Source organism: Schistocerca piceifrons, chromosome 2 (genome assembly GCF_021461385.2).
Source record: "Schistocerca piceifrons isolate TAMUIC-IGC-003096 chromosome 2, iqSchPice1.1, whole genome shotgun sequence".
Classification (NCBI taxonomy): domain Eukaryota; kingdom Metazoa; phylum Arthropoda; class Insecta; order Orthoptera; family Acrididae; genus Schistocerca; species Schistocerca piceifrons.
Genome location: NC_060139.1, coordinates 628,249,532 through 628,268,494, shown reverse-complemented (window position 1 = coordinate 628,268,494; position 18,963 = coordinate 628,249,532). Strand labels below are relative to the sequence as shown.

The following is an 18,963-nucleotide window of genomic DNA, read 5'->3' as shown; positions in this document are numbered from 1 at the left end:
GTAACGTAAATAGCTACATTAGCTTATACCGATAAAAGGATCCGAACTCTCAACCTTCAGTGTTACCAACAGATGTTATCAACAGAGATATGCACGCACTGCGACAAACATCGTTATTGTTAAGACTTACGACCAGCACGCTATATGTGCAGGCATAAGAGTTCAATAGCAGTCTTGAGACTAGAAAAAAATATCGGCTACATCCATGAGAAATAATATCCTACAGAAAGTAGCAAGTCGTTCACTGTCTCATAGTAATCCAGTATAGCATGAAAAAAAGCTTTAAGTTTATGCGAATTATTCTACTTTAAAGTAATTTTTGAGTTATATTTATATTTTCAATATTATTTATCGTCTAACTTCTTACCTTTTCGCTTGCACGCCTGGTTTCTGTAATTTCTTTCCCATGCCAGTCTGGAATGTTTACGCTGTGAGTTGCTGAGGGTAGTAGATTCTTTCTTGAAGATAACCCTAAAAGTTTGTTTCTCATATTAGTTCATAATCTTCAGCCGCAAATGTACTTAACACACACTTTTAGTTTTCGTATTCGGTTAGTCCGCGCGTTTGCACTGAACTATCTATTTATGTAGCGAATGCTTATCTTTGGGAAAACCATGATAAATAATGTTTGTCGTATTCTGAGCAGTATTAATGTGTGCCACAGTGCAATTACAGTGATCCTTGCTCACGAATGACACATATTTGGGTGCGAAATACAACATCCATGTTCTGCGGAATGCACAGCCACGACAGTCCTCCAAGTGACTCAAAGCGCGCAAGAACATCTGAGAAGTTATTGCTCACCAGGGGCCAGAATGGCATACCTCGTTTTTCTATATACCTTGCATGAAACCAGTCTTCACATTAAAGATCACAACATCAACACATTATACACAGATACTTAGATTTTTAAGACTAGTATATTGTAATGTACAATGTATAGTAAAGTTCCTTAATAAGGAACATTACTATACATTGTACATTACAATATACTAGTCTTAAACATTGACATTGTAATTCTGTCAGAGACAGCAAAGGACTTGGAAGAGCAGTTGAACGGAATGGACAGTGTCTTGAAAGGAGGGTATAAGATGAACATCAACAAAAGCAAAACGAGGATAGTGGAATGTAGTCGAATTAAGTGGGGTGATGCTGAGGGAATTAGATTAGGAAATGAGACACTTAAAGTAGTAAAGGAGTTTTGCTATTTGGGAGCAAAATAACTGATCATGGTCGAAGTAAAGAGGATATAAAATGTAGACTGGCAATGGCAAGGAAATGGTTTTTGAAGAAGAGAAATTTGTTAACATCGAGTATAGATTTAAGTGTCAGGAAGTCGTTTCTGAAAGTATTTGTATGGAGTGTAGCCATGTATGGAAGTGAAACATGGACGATAAATAGTTTGGACAAGAAAAGAATAGAAGCTTTTGAAATTGGTGCTACAGAAGAATGATGAAGATTAGATGGGTAGATCACGTAACTAATGAGGAGGTATTGAATAGAATTGTGGAGAAGAGGAGTTTGTGGCACAACTTGACTAGAAAAAGGGACCGGTTGGTAGGACATGTTCTGAGGCATCAAGGGATCACAAATTTAGCATTGGAGGGCAGCGTGGTGGGTAAAAATCGTAGAGGGAGACCAAGAGATGAATACAGTAAGCAGATTCAGAAGGATGGAGGTTGCAGTAAGTACTGGGAGATGAAGAAGCTTGCACAGAATAGAGTAGCATGGAGAGCTGCATCAAACCAGTCTCAGGACTTAAGACAACAACAACAACAACAACAACAATAGTAAAGTAAACGTACGATGTGTGTAGTATTGTCTTTACAGTAACTTGTTGGTTTGCAGCCAAACTGATCTAATCAGACTAATCTATGTTCTTCATCGTGGGTACCAAAGCCGTAAATTTATTAGTCTCTTCAGGTCCCCACAGCCTCGACGAAAACTCTGAATGTTAAAACTATCGTTTCGGCCAATCCATTTTCAAATACCGGTAATAACAACATCAACAAACTAAAAAGGTAAAACACTTCTTTGGTATTATTACTCTTTGCATGTTGTAATTGCTGTTATCTTACAGCTGTTTTGCTGATATGTGCGTCATATTTAGCGAAGCAACTTTAAGAAGTGTAGGAACAGTCATAATATGCAACGTATAGCGACGTCAAAAATGTGTTTTACCTTTTTACTTTGTTGATATTGTTATTACAGGCTTTTGAAAATGCCTACAGGCTGAAACTGGTCAATAGTGTAGTGTAATACATGTTCAATAAAGGTCATCTTCTATCAAGCATCTGGCAGCCTACGATGGATGTTCCAAATGGTTTTAGAGTTCAGAAACAAATCTACGAAACAAATTCGTCATTTCCCACGTAGATTGTATTTTCATTAATGTTCCAAAACTCTTGTTAGTCTTTGTGGATGTGTGTTCGTTGTTTATGAGACACAGATCGAATGCACTTTGATTATATTCTTTACATTTCGTGTGTTCCTGCAGTCTAATAGGAAAATTTGATGCAACATCTTGTTTATTTTGAAGGATATGAAAATTTTAAAAGTGAGGAAAAATTTATTTATTCAGTGATTACTTAAATTTTTAATCATAAGTAATAACAGCGATACTTTAAAATTAAAAAAAATAGTTAGTATCGTCAAAATACTGGAAAAAACACAGTGTTTTTAAGAGTTTTTCGTTGAGCACAGTTTGAGAAACTCTGCTCTAGAGTAATGTAGTTGTTGGCTCACTTTTGTTTAATTTTCAACATCTTTTTGTACATTTCTTTAATAATTTATGGTTCAAAATCTGAAGCTTTAGCTAAATTTCCAAGGTTTGCTATTTCTTTGTGAAAGGAGCATACTGGGGCACACTTGTATGTGGCACCAGAATAAGATAAGAATCTTAATAAATTCAAATGAAACTAGTGCACTATAAACAATGAATGTCTCTGATAGGCTCGATAATGTGGATCGCTGATTGTACGCGACCACAGAGCCAAAGATACTGTACTGTTTTGTTGGAGTAAGAGTGCGCTGGGCGCTCAGTCGTAGAAGCTGTCTGTGAGTGAAAGACGATGGAGTAGGCAGTTTCTGTGGTGTGCTGTGTGACGCCACCAAGAGTTAGATTAATGTAGGTATGTCAATATTGCTGAACATGGAAGCAAAAGTCTTCAGGCAAATAAGGTAAAGATTTAAATAATGATGATTTTTGTTTTAGCCAGCCTGTTGGTATAGATGAGTTGGTTGATAATTCGTAATTGTTGAGTAAACCGAGAATGTACGTAAACTGTATTGAGAAAAAGACTAGTTAAATATTTCCTTTTTGCAATGCTTTTAAGACTTGTTCACAGAACTATGTCTAATTTGAGGATTAGCATTTATGTTGCATTAATGATGTCAGATAATACTTGCTGTTTAAATCTCATTGTTTGCGAATCAGTTGTAATGTAGCTTCAATAGTCAGATGTTTTTGAAAAGCCAAACTTAACTTGCAATATAATTTTACTGGAAAGCTGAGTGTTAAGGAATTCACCATAATCAGTACCGCTTCCCAGTCCAGGCTATATAATTTTCAAAGAAGTTGAATTTTCTTAAATGTCTCGTTTATCAGCCAAAAGAATTTCATGTGCATTTCAAGTGTTATGGACAGCATTGCACGCTGTTGAGCCTGTAATTAGAACATTCTTCATTTTTATGAGAGACTAGAATGTGTCGCGTTACTCTGTTGCTGCTTTAGCGGCAAGACACTTTATTTATTTGTTATGTGCATAGGGAGCAAAGTTATTAGTTTTGAACAGGGTCAGATGATTCAGTGCGTAAGGGACTGAATGTATTTTGCAGTGGCTATATTTCTTTATTGGTATTGGGAGTTGCATTGCCCAATCGATTCGTAAAGTTTTGCTAACAATAACACAGATTAAGCACACCACTTGCAGTTACAACACGCAACACGACAAATCGAGTTCTGTATCCATTCCAAAGTTAACACTTCATTCAACGTAATCGTGAAGTTTATTATTTCATTATATTAAGGAACGTTATACTTGGCGACAGCTCTGCCAGGATGTTCGGTTTGCGAATTCTTTGATATTAAAATAGTCAGATAAATATATTCTGTCCTCTCAACCACTCTGTAGCGATAATAGTAGTTAGATTTTTTGGTGCAACGCAGTTTACTGACTTGCACGAAATTTTCCCACAGTTCACCGGCATTCTTATGTTCCGCCTTGTTTCTTTTCTTTGAGCTGAGTGTTGAATTTTTGTCTTTGGATTTGCACCCTGTGCGTGATGTACGATGCCGCGCAAAACTGCTAAGGTTCCGGCGCGTAATCTCACAGTTAAAGACACCGAAATAGACGATTTTCCTATTATTAACAACAATGTTTAGATTGATAGTGACCACTGCAGCGCGACAGTGCAAAGCACCACAGAAAACATGAGTTCCGTTTCCAAAAGTAATGTACAGTTTCCTGACACCATAATTTCACGCACTAATTTGACTAGTAATCAGACGGTAGATTCCGGTATTGCGGACGCCGCAGATCAGCACATGGCTGATGTGCACAATTCGAAACTTGACTGTTTACCGAGTGAGGTCGGTGATTTGCCTACTTTTCACACAATTGGTCAGATCGCCAGTAGTATGTCAGAGGAAAAACTAGTGCAAAGTGCTCAGTCTGTTATTGGAAATCCGTCGGATTTTATTAACGACAATTTTGCAGATAAAGCAACAAACGGAAACGTCCATGGCTGTATATGATGTCTCCACGTCACAAAGGACAATGTTGGTGACACTCGATGCATCAATTCAAAGCAATATGGAAGCAATATTTCAAAATCTCATGCACATATTCAATGAAAGATTTAATAAAAATGATGAACAGTTTTTCCACAACCTGCCAGGTTAGCCGAGAGCGCCAATGCGCTGCTTCCTGGACCCGAGTAGGCGCGCCGGCCCGTGGGCGGATTCACGACGAGGGCCGTGTGCCAACCAGCCTGGATGTGGCTTTTAGGCGGTTTTACACATTCCCCTACATGAATACTGGGCTGGTCCCCACGTTCCGCCTCAGTTAAACGACTCGCAGACATTTGCAACACATTCACACTATTTCAACACATTCACACTATTTCATGATTTACACTAGACAGTTGGGGTACACTGTTTCTGTCCCGGGGGGTACGAGGTGGCGGCAGGAAGGGCATTCGGCCACCATTTCCACGTCAAATCCGATTGTAACAACGCCGACTCTGCCGAAATTGTGGGACAAAAGGCGTAAGCGAAAGAAGAAAATGAACAGTTTTCTGTAACACGAGAAAAACTTGATGACACCACCACTCAGTTTAATGAACAACTTTCCAGCATACGAGAAAAACAAGATGACAACACCATTCAATTCAATGAACAATTTTCCAGCATTGACGAGCTTAAATCATATACAGAAACGAGTGATAACCGTTTCAAACAGGTAGATGCAGACCTTAAGGCCAGTGAAAAACATCTTTGCGATAAAATTGAAGCCATATCTAGGCAATGCGCAGACAGTACCAAATCTTTGAGAGATGACATTAATGCTTTAAGATGGCATGTAGTGAAACCTATAAAAAGCTTACAGATGGAATATAGTCAGTTAACGAAAGAATAGATCAACAAGACATCCGATTAGATGCACGTCTTAAAAGTTCACACTGAGACCTCACAAAAACGATACAAAGACAGAGGAAAACAATCAGTTTTTCCAGTCATTAGCAGAACAAAGACAGGAAGTACAACAGCAGTTGCTCACTAGTCTTACAACCCGTGTTGACGCTAGTATAACTTCCGTCACAGATGAGTTTAACACAATAAAGCAATCACAGAACCAAATACAGGCAGACGTAACTGATTTCAAAACCACTGTTGACACACGAATCCAGAAAGTTGAAGAAAAGTGCACAAATGACACTGAGTCGTTAAACTTCCATCTTGAACAATTGGAGCTGGTGCAGGACCCTGACACAATTAAAGCCGAATTGAAAAAGAGGAACAAAACTACACGTAAGCTACAGAAGCAAGTCGACGCTGTCACACGGGATTTGCCGGCCTTTGTGGCCGAGCGGTTCTAGACACTTCAGTCCAGAACCGCGCTGCTGCTACGGTCGCAGGTTCGAATCCTGCCTCGGGCATGGATGTGTGTGATGTCCTTAGGTTAGTTAGGTTTTAGTAGTTCTAAGTTCAAGGGGACTGATGACCTCAGATATTAAGTCCCATAGTGCTCAGAGCCATTTGAACCATTTTTCGCACGGGATTTGATCTGTGTTAATTCGGCGTGTAGTGCGGCAGCGCTAGCATCAATATTTACGCTCGCGGCCGCAGTCGCTTCTTCTACAGCTGTTTTTACATCGCTTTCAATCTTTGCAGATATCTCGCGATCCTTTACTTCTAGCCAATCATTAAATTCTCTTTCGACTTTTTGACCTTGCACTTCCAAATAATTATTAATACTTTTCCGTGCATCTACCTCCACATCACCCATGAACATTGTCTTCTAGCCTGGCCTGCGATATCTTTAGTTTTTGCATCTCGCCGGCTGGGCTTTGCACAAGATCAGGTATTTCTTTGCAAGCGTCCCGCATCTCGGCAAGTTCGCTTTGGATACTGTTTAGTTTCGCTTCACAGCGCTGCTCTTGCTCACTGAGCTTTTGAGTAAATTCTTTCCCTTGCTCATTTAGCATTTGAGCCAGTTTTTCGTCTCTTTGTTGCCCTTGATCATGGAGCTTTTGCGTTAATTTTTCTCCTGCTCATGTAGCATCTGAGCCAATTTTTCGTCCCTATCTCTGTCTCTTTGTTCGAGCGAACGCAGAAATTCAGCAAAAGGGTCTGCAAACGGGTAGCATAGTGATGCCCCACCTAATCTAGCACTCGTTTGGCCCCCCTGCCCATGCAATGGAGTTGTTACTCTATTCCAAAGACCTTCGCCCCCCCCCTCCCACCCAACCCTCGCTCCGGAAATTATGTTATCCGGGGCGGTGGCTTGGGACTTGGGATTCGTTTACGTTTTGCAAATGATCCTCACTTTCCATGTTAACAGAATTTTGTTCGTCTGGTACGGATGCTTTAGGTTGTCCTATCTTACCCATGATAAATTCACTTTAAGCCACTGACTAACCCTTAACACTGATACACACACGAATAATTATCCCCTCCAAAAATAAAAACATAAATACACAAGTACACACAATTTAATTTGCACTCTACTTACTATTTTTTCACCGAAGGTATCTCATGTGCATATGCGTTTGATATTCCCCACAGAGCTACACAGGAGGCTTGCACAATAGGCCTTACCTTTGTTATTTCTCTTCTTCTTAATGAACCTAATGTTGGTTTCCATCCACTGCGGCATTCTACAGATCAAAACAACTGTGCAATTCATATAACTGAACCTACACAGCAATCTTCTGTCACCAATCAACCCACTAGTAATGCATGACTAGAAACTACCGACGCTGTTCAATGGCAAACGTACAATGCAATTCTTCTACTCATAATATCTCGCGTCCGTCGGCCGTCGTAATTTAATTTATTATTTACTACAGAAGTTGATTGGTAATGGCGATTGTTGCAGACTTACGTGGTGGGCCTTAATCAAAATGATATTTCATTCAATTTTGATTTACAATTAAATGTTATTGTGAAGTTCTCTTTTTAACAATATTAATCTTCAGTGAAATTATTTGTTACGTTAATGAACGTTAGACTCGCTTAATCTTAAAACATGAGCGTATAAGTTGAACAATGGAATAAACTTTTCATATTAATTTCCTAGGCTAGGCAGTTCACTTTAAAGCAAAAAATCCTAAGATATTAATTACAATTGCGGCCAACACACGGCTGTTGTACTGAAAATAAGAATCTTAAAGCTACGTATTTTCTGCGCCGTCGGGCGGCTGTGGAGAAATATGTTAATAGCGGGCGAGTTTTTCGCTTCCGCAAATTTTTGTAAGTTAATATCGCCACGTAATGGCGTCGTTGGCTGCATCGGCCGCTGCGATAGTTGCACAGTAAATTATTCGAATGCAGGTTAATTCAAGGAAGGCGGACATGGAAATCGGGATCATCTCTTACAAATTAAAAGTGAACAATAACATTAAATCAATATATTATCTGCTTAATTAGTACAAATATGCTTACATTTGCCAGCACTCGCAAGATGTCCGTCTACACGCAACCAAGACAAGAGAAGAAGTAGAAGACGACCTTCGACCATAGATACTAATAGACTGGGCAAGCAGTGCAGCGGCTATACATCTAGCGTGGCTGCAACATAGAATCACGTGACTGTTGGCAGAACGTCGGCGGGAGTTCAAGGCAGCATTCTGATTCCTGATTTCACTTCCAGTATTTCTCAGTGGATTTCCTGCTAACTTCACCACATTAAATGTAGCTTATGTAAACACAGCTAGAAGTGATAAATTACTGCTTAACCACGGTACAAATTTGGTTTTATAGCCATTACTTCACAATGAACTTTGTGAACTGCTGAAACACTTTCGATGTTCGGCAATATATTCGCCGCGAATATTTCAGTGTTACCAATTATGAGATGCATTCTCTACTAACAATATGCGTAATGCACTGCATAAAATGTAAATATTGCGTGTGTGTGTTTTAGTGCCTTGGTTGTAGAAAGTGTTATAGACTTCATAAATCGGCATAAACAACGAAACCTGTAACGTAAACACACGTGTTCACATCGAATGTAACGAACTCAATTGTGTCGTTCACCCACAAAACGTAAAGCAGTTTCATTTGAAAGCTCTTTTTTGGTTTAAACAGTTTGTTTCGTAGATGTATCAAATAAGATATCTACAAAATCAGTACCTACTTACATGAATACTTGTCCCACAGATCATGAATGCGATACTTCACAGTGTCAGTTTAATGAAAGGTAGACCTATCATTACATGACAATTCTTCCAATCACTTATTTATACCTAAAAAATCGTCTACTGAGTAGGAGCTGTCATTCATAGATTCTTTTAGTTTGATTTTAAATGCTGGTTGGCTATCTGTCAGGCTTTTAATGCTTTTTGGTAAATGACCAAAGATTTTTGTAGCAGCATATTATTTATCCCATACATTACAGCTTATTATCTGGAAACTAACATAGGTCATACAACTACTTTTTTGCAAATGGTATTTAGTATTTGTTTCTGATATTCGTATGTTTTGTAACTGGGAAGTACAAAATAAAACTAAACCCTGATGAGAAATCAAACCCCTAACTTGTTTTTGCAAATTGTTCTTTAAAATAATACCAGCATAATTCCCCCTTTTTGTACCAAAGTCAGATTTAATCCAGGATAGTAAAAATCATCCTTTCTTCTTATGTAGTAACAATGCACATTGCCATCGCTTTTGGAGTGGGAAGGGTTATTGGTAATAAATATCTCTCTCTCTCTCACACACACACAATATATATATATATATATATATATATATATATATATATATATATATATATATAGTGTGTATGTGCAGATGGATATGTGTGTGTGTGAGTGTATACCTGTCCTTTTTTCCCCCCTAAGGTAAGTCTTTCCGCTCCTGGGATTGGAATGACTCCTTATCCTCTCCCATAAAACCCACATCCTTTCGTCTTTTCCTCTCTTTCCCTCTTTCGTGATGAAGCAGCCGTTGGTTGGGAAAGCTTGAATTTTGTGTGTATGTTTGTGTGTCTATCGACATGCCAGCGCTTTCGTTTGGTAAGTCACATCATCTTTGTTTATATATATATATATATATATATATATATATATATATATATATATATATATATATATTCTTCAAAGTACTTCCAACAGATGCGTGTGTGCGCAGTAGGCTTGAAATCTTTTCGTTTCACTGCCTGTATCCACATCTGCCTGCACCCTTCATCCTTAGGAAACCTATACGAAAGAGAAAAAGCGGCTTTGTAGCTTACCATATCAAGAAATATATACGATTGCAATGTGCGCCTGGAAACACACACAGCACTTCAAACCGCCAATTTACGTAACTGTGGCGTTCTGGGTAAGGATATGATACACACAATAGTTTATCAGTATTCAAGAAATGCCGCTAAATTGTACTAATAATACTTACACGCGACGTTTAATGTTACTTCCCTTCACAAAACGCTCGGTACAACCATAAGCACAACAGGATACCACCGTTGTTTTGCCAATAGTCACGTGGTATAGCAGTAGAGATGTTGGTGCCACGAAATATACGTCATGACCAGTCTACCAATATCTATGGTCGAAGAAGACGACTAAAAAATTAACAGAAGAGCGCATCTTGTCGTCTCAAAGACCTTGTAAAAAATAACTAGACTCACTGATGGCGCTGCAGTCGCGGGATAATTTGAACCTTCGGCTGGACGCCATTATAGTGGTGGTAGTCTGATGTGTTGTGTAGTACTGTTGTTTATGAAGACCCTGATTCAACGTTGTATATTTGTTGGGGCGTACATACAGTATTTGTTACTCGTAATTCTACTGTCTGTACGTTCCAATCAAAAGAAGTACAATGGTGAAGAGTTGTGCAGCGATTAATTGTACAAATAAATTCGAGAAAGGAACGAATATTACATTTCACAGGTATGTGGATATTTTAAGTTGTTTTGTATGTCAGTGCACTTGCTTAGTAAATGTTTTTGTAACACGGTATTAGCATAATGTCTGTGCATATATTTGCAGGTTTCCTTTCTCAAAACCACAGCTGTTACAAAAATGGTTACACGCTGTCAGGAGGCAAGATTTCCGACCGACAGAATACCATTTTATATGTTCCGATCATTTTGAAGAAGGTTGTTTCCTTGAAAATTACGTAAATCGCAGAAAGCTGAAAGATGATGCTGTTCCATCCATCTTTCGTTTTCCAGACCATATACAGCAGAAGATAAATTTTTCTTTGTGAACCACATGTTATTTTAACTATAAAAGTTGAGTTGCAAGCAACACGAAATTTGAGTTAGCAGGTTTTTTATCGTTATAAAATGCAACTGAATGTGTGTAATTGTAATCTGATTTTACAACTTCTCTTGATGGAACAGTTGTTGAGTTTTATTTATTATATGAAAAAACCACACATATAAACTGAAGTGTACATCTTCGAAAGTAAATATTGTGACTAATGCGATACTGGATGCCTGCCTGAAGTCTTGTTTGTTGTAGCTGTCTGATCGGTAGTGTTTTCATCGTCTAGGTTAGGTTGAAACTTGATAATTTGGTCGTGAGTTGCCAAAGCACTACGCCATATATAACGCACTTTTCGTCATAAAATCTAAAGCAAGGTAGAGTCAGAAAATATCTATTGACATAGTGGGCAAATCTTGCCCAGTTTTGATGCATTTTGCGTACATCTATCGTAAATGAACTACGAAAAATGCTAGGGGTCCAGTGCATAACTTTTAGCTACGGCTGATTCCATGTACTACGTAATATAAATTCATAAACAGTGACTAGTTGCTGTTTGTTCATAAATTAAAAACTATATTGTAGTAACGTATTTAAATGAGGCATTATGTTTGTGACCTAACTCCAGGGAAGGCATTTTATAACCAAAAGCGATGTATAAACATTCGAAATCCGCGCGTCAGTTTACCACTCTAATGGCCGCCGGCCAGCTATTCAATTTGTCCGCTCTTCACAGTCGACCACTAGTGCGGTTGTGGGGGCCTGTGTCGTCTTTAGATCATTTTGTTATATTTCTTTGCCCTCGAAACTTACACAGAGAAATTATTATAATACGGATACATGAGAAAAATGTATGTACGTCTGAGCTGCTAGTGTCCGCTTATTATTCAGTTTTTAAATGTCTCTTCTTTATAAATTCTGTTTTTATGTCTTTTCTTAGTATTTCACTGGGGACGGTATAAATACCGTTCAGCAAAACGACGACATGAGGGACATATTATTACAAGAGAGACACCAAACTCAGAAGAATATTTCTCATCCCGTTGTTGAAATTAAAATTGGTTTGTATTTATTTTTTGCAGTGATCGACTCTGGTTCACCAGTAACAGTGTTAAATGAATCAAAATTCCTCGGGAGGACGACGGTTCAATCCCGCGTCCGGCCATTCTGATTTAGGTTTTCCGTGATTTCCCTAAATCGCTCCAGGCAAATGCCGGGATGGTTCCTTTCAAAGGGCACGACCGACTTCCTTCCCCATCCTTCCCTAATCCGATGAGACCGATGACCTCGCTGTCTGGTCTCCTTCCCCAAAAACAACAACAACAACAATCAAAATTCCAAGAATGTAACGCTGACAATACCTGCCCTACCTTTCCACTTGGTAAGACGAAAGTTAGAGGCGCAATTTCAAATAAGGGAGTAGATGTGAAACTGGAAACCCACCTACCTTTTATACTTGCTGATCACACATTTCATGCTAATTTCTGGATCGTTCCTCTCGTAACAACCGACGTCATACTTGGTATGGATTTCCTTGTCGAACATGATGCTGTTACCAACTTTAAGAAGTTGTTGCTTATAAGCAACAAATATCTGTCACTTTTCAGAGTACTTTGTCAGCTGAGGAGCAAGACATTAACAGAGTAGAGGTCATTTCAGCATCTAAGAATACTAATTGGCATTCTACATCCTTTATAGACACGTATTTCCGTAGAAACAATATCCCTGAGGAAGTATATTATGACATTATGCAGACGATCAACAATAAGATGAATGAATGTAAAGCTTCGACCGACGAAGAGCGCCAAAAGTTACAAGATATTCTTCTACAGCACTCTGAAGTATTTGAAATGTACCAGGAACTATGTCCAGTTTTGTTCACGAATTTCAAGTAAAACCGCATGATACATTCAAGGCAAAACATTATTCAAAAAATTGTTTAAATGGCTCTAAGCATTACGGGGCTTAAACATCAGAGGTCATCACTCCCGTAGACTTAGAACTACTTACACCTAACTAACCTAAGGACATCAAACACATCGATGCCCGAGGCAGGATTCGAACCTGCGACCGTACCAGCAGCGCGGATCAGGACTGAGGCGCCTAGAACCGCTCGGCCACAATGGCCGGCCAAAACATTATTCCATTCTGTTCATCTACCGAGATCAAGTCAAGCAAGAACTTCAGGCTTTGTTAGACCAAGGTATCATTGAACCAGCCATTAGTCAATATATTAACTCTCTTCACGTTGTTAATAAGAAGGATGGCACATTTCATCTTGTGTTGGATTCACGTCAGATCATCATTACGGAAACCGACCGTCCGCAAACGCTGGAAGAGCTCTTACAAAAATTTCATGGAACCTCAATCTATTCTACTCAGGACCTAAAATCTGGATTCTGGCAAGTTCAACTGCAGCCTAATTGCAGAAAATACACTTCTTTCCTTTGTTTCGGCAACTGCTATCAATTTTGTAAATTGCCTTTTGGTTTAACAATTAGCTCCGGTGCTTTCATCTGTGCGATGGATACCATTCTTCCAAATGAATTAAAAGACAGAATCGCCACTTACATTGGCGACATTTTAATTGCAGAACCTTCTTGGTCGGAACATAATTCTGTTCTTCGCATGCTATTGCAAACTTTTCTTATAAAAGGTGTTACCGTGAACCTCAGTAAATCTCATTTTGGCAAAATTTCTGTTAAATTTCTAGGTCACGTAATTTCCGCTGACGGCATTACGCCCTATCCCGACAAACTACAAGCCATCCGTGACATTACAATCCCGTCTACCAACAAACAACATCGCAGCTTCCTTGGTTTCATCATTTTTTTTTCGCCGTTTCATACACCGCTCTGCACTAGATACCCCTAGATTGTGTAATCTTACTGGTAAAAATACTATCTGTTCTTGGGACGATCAAACTCAATCCGAGTTTCTCAATGTAAAAAATGCTTTACTTAACGCTCCCCTTCTATCACATCCTGACCAGACAAAGAATTTTTGGATTGCTACAGACAGTTCAAAGACTGCTCTTTGTGTCCATGTATTTCAGGAAATAGAGGAAAATGGCACAACTGTTAAAAAGAACATTGCGTTTGCTAGTCGCATCCTGACATCGGCCGAAAGAAATTATTCTATCACCGAACTCAAAGCATTATGTGTTGTGTGGGCTTTCACTAAATTTCGTCACTTTCTGCCATCGTCCACATCCCAAGACCCCAGAAAACTTAGCAGATGCTCTTTCTCGCTTGCTGTGCAGTAACCGTCCAGAAAGCGCCGCTAATTTCTATCAAACTAATTTCAGCCTTCTCTACATTAAACAAGTAGCTTTTGAAAATTTTATTCCAGCATCGTTAAAAGACATTGCCAGAGAGCAGAGCAAAGATCAAACTTCTGTGGTGCGACACGAGCCAGGCAACAATCAGAAATTACTATACCGTGCAAATAATATTCTGTTCCGCCGCGTTCGCCGTGACAGCGATAACTGGACTCTGCATATCTGAAGAACTTGTCAATAAATTAATCTGGTATACACACTTGAGTTACGCCCATTATAATGCTCGCAAATGCTTTTTGATATTACGACAGAACTGTTATTTCACAAACATGGAAAAGCGTATTCGAAGAGTCTTGGCGACTTCCAAAATTTCTCAAAAAGCAAAATCTTCTACAATATCTCACATTGCCCCTCTGCACCCCATTGTACCCTTGAAATTAAGACATATACCAGCTGTTGATCTATTTGGACCCATTCCACGAAATAATAAAGATTTCTGCTACATATTCGTTGCTGTAGAGCTAACTTAAATTTGTATCTTTCACTCCGTTATGAAAAGCCACTGCTACAACTGTTTCTCATGCTTTTACTAAACATTTTTTGTCTCAGTTTGAACATGTTCAGAATCTAATCTCCGACAATGGACCGCAATTTCGATCAGTATGATGGAAACGCAAATTTCAAGCTAAAAATATTACACCCATTTTTATTTCCAGATACCATGCTTCTTCCAACCCATCAGCGCGCATCATGAAAGAGATTAGAAAACTTTGTCGTATCTACTGTCACAAAAACATATTGATTGGGAGAAGCACATTTCAGATTTTCAGGATGTCATCAATTCAATACCAGAAGAGTCCACCATGCTTTCCCCGCATCTTGTGTTGAAAAATATAGATCCTACTAATAAAATTTGTGAAACTGTTTCTTTTCCTTTCAAGAAGGTTACGTCACCATGAAATTATACACATCGCACTTAACAATATAAAGCGTGCAGCACAGCGCCGCAAACGTCAACAAAAACAGTTGAGTAACCTCCAGGAACTTCGCATAGGACAACAAGTATTGGTACTTACTCACTACCTATCCAACAGAGGAAAGCGTCGTTGCAGTAAATTTGAACTTTTATATTCTGGACCTATTTGGATACGGAATATTCCCCATCCCAGCATGGTTCACATTGAAACTTTACGAACGAGAAAATTGCGAGGTAATCATCACATCAGCAACGTCAAGCACTTTATAAAATAACTCTTGCTTTTGTTTATTTTACGTAGCTAGATAGAATTTTGATGATCACATACCATAACTGTTTATTTTTTCGTCGTTTAGCTTTGTGTAAATCTTTTTTCCTATTTTCCAGGAACTCTGGGTACTGCCAAAATTTTTTACTGATGTGCTCATTTGTATTGCCAGCTTTCATATATGCTTATTCTGATTTACGTATAAGTATACACAATAATATGACACAACACAGATCTTTTTACCTGATGCATTTCCCGTGCTTATACAAATTCTATTGGTACCTTGTTTTCAGGATTCCTTGATTACTACCTTGTTTTCAGGATTCCTTGATTGTTCAACAGTTCATTAGGTGGCGACGTTCCCGATAGGGAGAATCTTGCACGTCGGTTCTCTTACTGTAAGTTTAGGCCTGGCACCTTTTTCTGTTTTCATATGGATGTGCATGAAAACAACTGAAAGAGACACCATTTATTTTGACATGTGTCCAGCATATCGCATCCCTTGGGTGGTCTGACCGCTGCAAACTGTAACCCAAACATTTTTTATATAATAAGAATTTGTGTCCTTTTGTACCGGGTGATCAAGAAGTCAGTATAAATTTGAAAACTTAATAAACCACGGAATAATGTGGATAGAGAGGTAAAAATTGACACACATGCTCAGAATGACATGGGGTTTTATTAGAACCAAAAAAAAAAAAAACAAAGTTCACAAAATGTCCGTCACATGGCTATGGGCAGGAAAACGGCAGTGACTGCGAATGACAATCGTGTATAAAAGGAGCTGTAATGAGGGAGAGAATCCCCCTTCTCTATAATGATCGCCCCCTTCCTGACAACCTCAGTAAGGTCAACCACTTCGCTTCCCACCTCTCCGAAGTCTTCTCCATAACAAACCCCCTTCTGCCGCCTCTTCCTATCGTCCCATCTGCCTCACCTCCGTCTTCAGTAAGGTCTTCGAATCCATCCTCTCCCTCCGTATCCATCAGCATCTTATTCAACACCACCTCCTCTCCCTTACCCAGTGTGGCTTCCGACTCTTCTTCTCCGCTGAAGACCAACTCCTTAACCTCGTTCACCTTCTGTCTCTCCAGCTCAACTCCCGTCGCTCCGCCATTTTCGTTTCCCGTGACCACCAAAATGCCTATGACTGTGTATGGCATCCCGATCTCCTCTTTAAACTCTAAACCTACGCCCTGCCTATCAATTTTGTCCATCTGGTCGCTTCCTTCCTCTCGCACCATACTTCCTATGTCATCCTCCACAACACCAACTCCTGTATCTTTCATCCGACTGCTGGCATCCCCCAGGGCTCTGTCCTCTCCCCTCTCCTTTATCTCTTGTATATAGCTGATATGCCCAAGCCACCCTCACCTGTCCACCTTCTTCAGTATGCTGATGACACCGCCTTTCTGGCTCTCTATCCTACCCTTCAACGGTCCCAACATACCCTCCAAACCCACCTTAACCAGTTTACAACTTGGTGTAACCAGTGGTTCCTCCATCTCAACCCCTCCAAAACCCAGGCAATCATCATAGTCCGCACTACCCGCTCCTTTCATCTCCATGATTTCTACCTCACCCTTTATGGTTGTCCCATGCAGCTCACCCCCACCCTGAGATACCTTGGCCTCACCCTCGACTGTCACCTCACCTGGACCCCTCACCTCCTGACCATCCAGCAGAAAGCCCACTCCCGCCTCCGTCTTCTGAAACTCCTGTCTGGCCATACATGGCGATTGCATCCTTGTACCATCCTCCACACCTACAAATCTCTCATCTGTCCTATCCTCTGTTATGCCAGCATTGCCTGGATCTCCTCACCCACCCGCTTTTCATGGCCCTTCAAGTCCTCGAACACCATGCACTCCACTTTGCCTTCCATATCCGCCTTCCTTCTCCCACACGGCTCCTATGTGAACTCATTCCCTTCCCCCACCTCCTCATGTTCCTCAAACATCTCCGCATCCTTTACATTGTCTGCAGGCTTGATTCCCCCCACCCTCTGGTTTCCTCCTTCCTCTCCACCCCCTGCCTGTTGCCACGCCTCTATCACTGTATCCCTCCCGCCCTCTATCTCCTTCAGCAGGGCAATTTCCAGCGCCTCCCCCTCCCGGATGATGATGAACTTCGCCGTGACATCTACCCTTCCTTCCAACCTTACAACTATAACCTGGCCTTGTTCCCCCCCTTCCCCAGGGCCCCCTTTTTCCTCTCCCCTCCTTCTCCCAGAGCGGATTTTCCTCCTTCCCCCCCATGAGACCCTACACCCCATCCTTGCCTCTTTCCTTCCCACATCCCTCCCTAACTGGCCCTCTTCGATGGGCGCCCCACCCATCTCCCCTCTCTCTTCCCCTCCTTCTCTCCGTTCTTCTGGTCTCCCTCATCTCCTTGTGCCTGGCAGATCCTCCGTTTTGATCATCATCAGTGTGCCACGTCAGTGTTTAGTGCTGTTTCTCCTGTGTGTCGAGAGGTGTGATTTTAATTGTGTGCTGGCCTTGTACTTAGTGTCACTGTCAGTGTTTGTTATGTGCTATGCCATCCGTCAATACTTTTATGCTCCGGTCAGACTGTGCCTTGTGTTGTTTTAACTGTCCCAGTGTGTGCTTTTTTTGTGTGTGCTACTTTTTTACGGTTTTTATCTCCATTTTACAGTCGCCCCTTTTTTGTCTATTGTCTTCCATGATGTTCCCCCTTTTTTATATCTATGTTCACCATGTTTTCTCCTTTGTATATTTTTAAATGTCTTCTATTGTTTGTTCTATGTCTTTTGGCTGAAGAGCAGGGCATATGCTGCTGCCTGCCCGCCCCAATGGGGAACTGAAATACAATAAAGGCTAAAAAGAAAAAGAGAGAGAATCAGATGCGCCAGCAGTCGCAGCATGTTGATGTTACCTGAAAAGGCGCTTTTAGTGAAGCTGTATTATCAGAATGGGGAATGTACTAGTTCAGCGTTATGATCCTATCGCCATAGGAAGAGGATTCGAACGGGTAAAGATCTGTTGACAAATGCAGCTGTGGCGAGAATGATTTCGAAGTTCGAAGCCACGGGTTATTTAGACGATAGACCCTGTAGTGGCCGACCGAGCACAAGGCCTAATGCTGCTGAGACAGTTCAGGAAGAAATGCAGACTATAGCGGGTTCGTCTATGCACGGGGAAGTCAGAGCTCGTGCAGTCACACGTCGCACCAGCATTCAATACACTACTGTTTGGTTGACACTGAGGTGTACCCTCTGATGCTATCCGTACAAAATCCATCTGCATCATGAACTGTTCCCTGGTGATTTAGTGAAGCGGAGGGCATTTGTGGTGTGGGCGTTTCAAAAGATGGCGGAATATGACGATTGGTTGAGTAACGTGTTGTGGACCGACGAAGCTCATTTCACGCTCCGAGGGTCTGTCAATGCCCACAATTGCGGAATTTGGGCTACCGAAAATCCCAGAACTGTCGTGGAAACTCCGTTGCACGACGAGAAAGTTACGGTATGGGTTGGATTTACCA

General features: G+C 40.4%; 1 protein-coding gene across 1 annotated transcript in view; it reads right to left on the bottom strand.

Moving 5' to 3' along the window:
- Positions 1-8,207, bottom strand: part of LOC124777251 (clavesin-2-like) — a 129,887-nt gene extending 121,680 nt beyond the window's left edge. The window contains exons 1-2 of the mRNA XM_047252577.1: positions 8,168-8,207; positions 368-471 (exon numbers count right to left, since the gene is read on the bottom strand). The gene's annotated coding sequence lies outside the window, so the exon portion shown is untranslated. The remainder of the gene's footprint in view (positions 1-367; positions 472-8,167) is intronic.
- Positions 8,208-18,963: the final 10,756 nt, after the last annotated feature.